The 1967-nt window shown below is 40.7% G+C and overlaps 1 non-coding gene across 1 annotated transcript; it reads left to right on the top strand.

Moving 5' to 3' along the window:
• The first annotated feature begins 783 nt into the window (after positions 1-783).
• LOC141669033 (small nucleolar RNA R71) lies at positions 784-890 on the top strand. The gene has a single exon (XR_012553334.1). It is a non-coding gene; the product is annotated as a small nucleolar RNA R71 (small nucleolar RNA).
• The last annotated feature ends 1077 nt before the right edge of the window (positions 891-1967 follow it).

The raw sequence follows: 1967 nt of genomic DNA, 5'->3' as shown, positions 1-1967 counted from the left end.
AGACCTTAAGGTGATGGCGTTCACATGTTCTTCAACTTCCCTCTTTCCTGGATTGGCTTCTGTATCACTAGGAAGCATTCCTGGTGGCCGATTCAATAAGGCATTAGCAATTTGCCCTATTTGGTTCTCCAGAGTCTTGATAGAAACAGCTTGGCTTTGGCATATAAGAGCCTGGTTTTTGCACATAAGCCTCAACTCCTCTAATTCAGATTTTTCATTCGAAAATAGACCTGCATCATGAGTTTGTTATTGAAGTTGGAGTTGTTGCTGAAAACCAAGAGAGTTGAACAGCTTATTTCTAAACGGCTGGAACGGCTGTTGCATCACATTCTGATTGTTGCTCCAGCTGAAGTTAGGATTATTCCAGTTGTCAGGATGATAAGTGTCTGGAACTGGTTGTTGCGATCTCTGAAAGTTGCTCACAAACTGAGCTGAGTCGCAGATATAGCGCATTGCTCTGTCACATGCGGACCTGCACACAGCTCACAAACACTAATTATCTGCTTAACATCATAGTTAGCCAGAGAATCGATCTTCATAGACAACGCCTTTAGTTGAGCAGTGATAGCCATCTCTGTATCCACCTCAAGTACTCCTGCTACCTTGCCCTGTGGACATCTCTGGGTTGGATACTGATATTCATTAGCAGCTATCAGTTCAATTAGATCATAAGCTTCCTTATAGCTCTTTGCCCAAAATGCTCCGCCTGATGCTGCATCGAGCATGGGTCTGGACTGTGCTCCCAACCCATTATAAAAAGAAGTGATGATCATCCAATCAGGAATTCCATGATGAGGACACTTCCTAAGCATCTCCTTGTAGCGCTCCCAAGCTTCACATAACGATTCTCCCGTTTGCTACATAAATTGAGTAATAGCGTTCCTCATTGCAGCTGTCTTCGCCATAGGGAAGAATTTAGTAAGAAAATTCTGAGCAAGATCTTCCCAAGTAGTAATCGAACCAGCTGGTAGAGAGTGTAACCAGCTCTTAGCCTTGTCCCTCAAAGAGAATGGGAATAGTCTCAGCTTCACAGCATCTTCAGAAACACCGTTGAACTTGAAGGTGTCGCAGATCTCAATGAAATCCCTAATGTGCGTATTGGGATCTTCCATTGGAGAACCCCCAAACTGGACTGAAGTCTGTACCCATTGAATTATGCCAGGCTTGATCTCAAAGGTATTAGCTGTGATAGCTGGCCTGACAATGCTAGATTGAATGTCATTGATCTTGGGTTGAGAAAACTCCATCAAGGCTCTCGTTCGTGCTACTGGATCTCCCATTGTAATGAGTACCTGAAACACAAACAAGTAAACCGTGAAAGTAAAAGAATCTGAGTCACTGAACTTTAACAACCACTGATGACAAACACATAAACTAAAAATTAACACCGAGTCCTCGGCAGCGGCGCCAAAAACTTGTTAGGGCGAAAACACGCGCTAATATTCACGCAAGTATACGCATTCACAAGTAGTATAAGATATAAATCAGATTCATTCCCACAGAGACTGGTTTAGGTTAAGTTCAATTTATGCACCTATGCAACAATGTATGGTTATCGCTCAATGCTAAGACAAATAACAAATTGGGTTTTTATTAAACTAAGAGATTATACTAAATAACATTAACTAAGAGAATTGAGGTTGAATTACTATATATGATAAACATGGGATCCTAACTTCATTACTACTTCATTCAATAGCCTTTTCATTCTTAACCTTAACATGTGATGGTGATGACACTAATCAGATAACACGAAACTGATAAATGCCAACTTTCGTTGCACGATTACCATTCTACCAGACATCCACAAAAGAGATAGAAGCTGAATAGGCACCAATTATATTGAGACCCTATAAGTCTATAGAATTTGACAACATAACGGTTTAAGAACAAGTTATCTATCTTGATTACATAGGGCAAGTAAAACGGTTCGAGTTACCTACGAATCATGTATACACATACATGAA

This window comes from Apium graveolens, chromosome 6 (assembly GCF_009905375.1).
Source record: "Apium graveolens cultivar Ventura chromosome 6, ASM990537v1, whole genome shotgun sequence".
Taxonomy (NCBI): Eukaryota; Viridiplantae; Streptophyta; class Magnoliopsida; order Apiales; family Apiaceae; genus Apium; species Apium graveolens.
The sequence above is the reverse complement of the archived record's forward strand: the minus strand, read 5'-3'. Positions and strand labels throughout refer to the sequence as shown.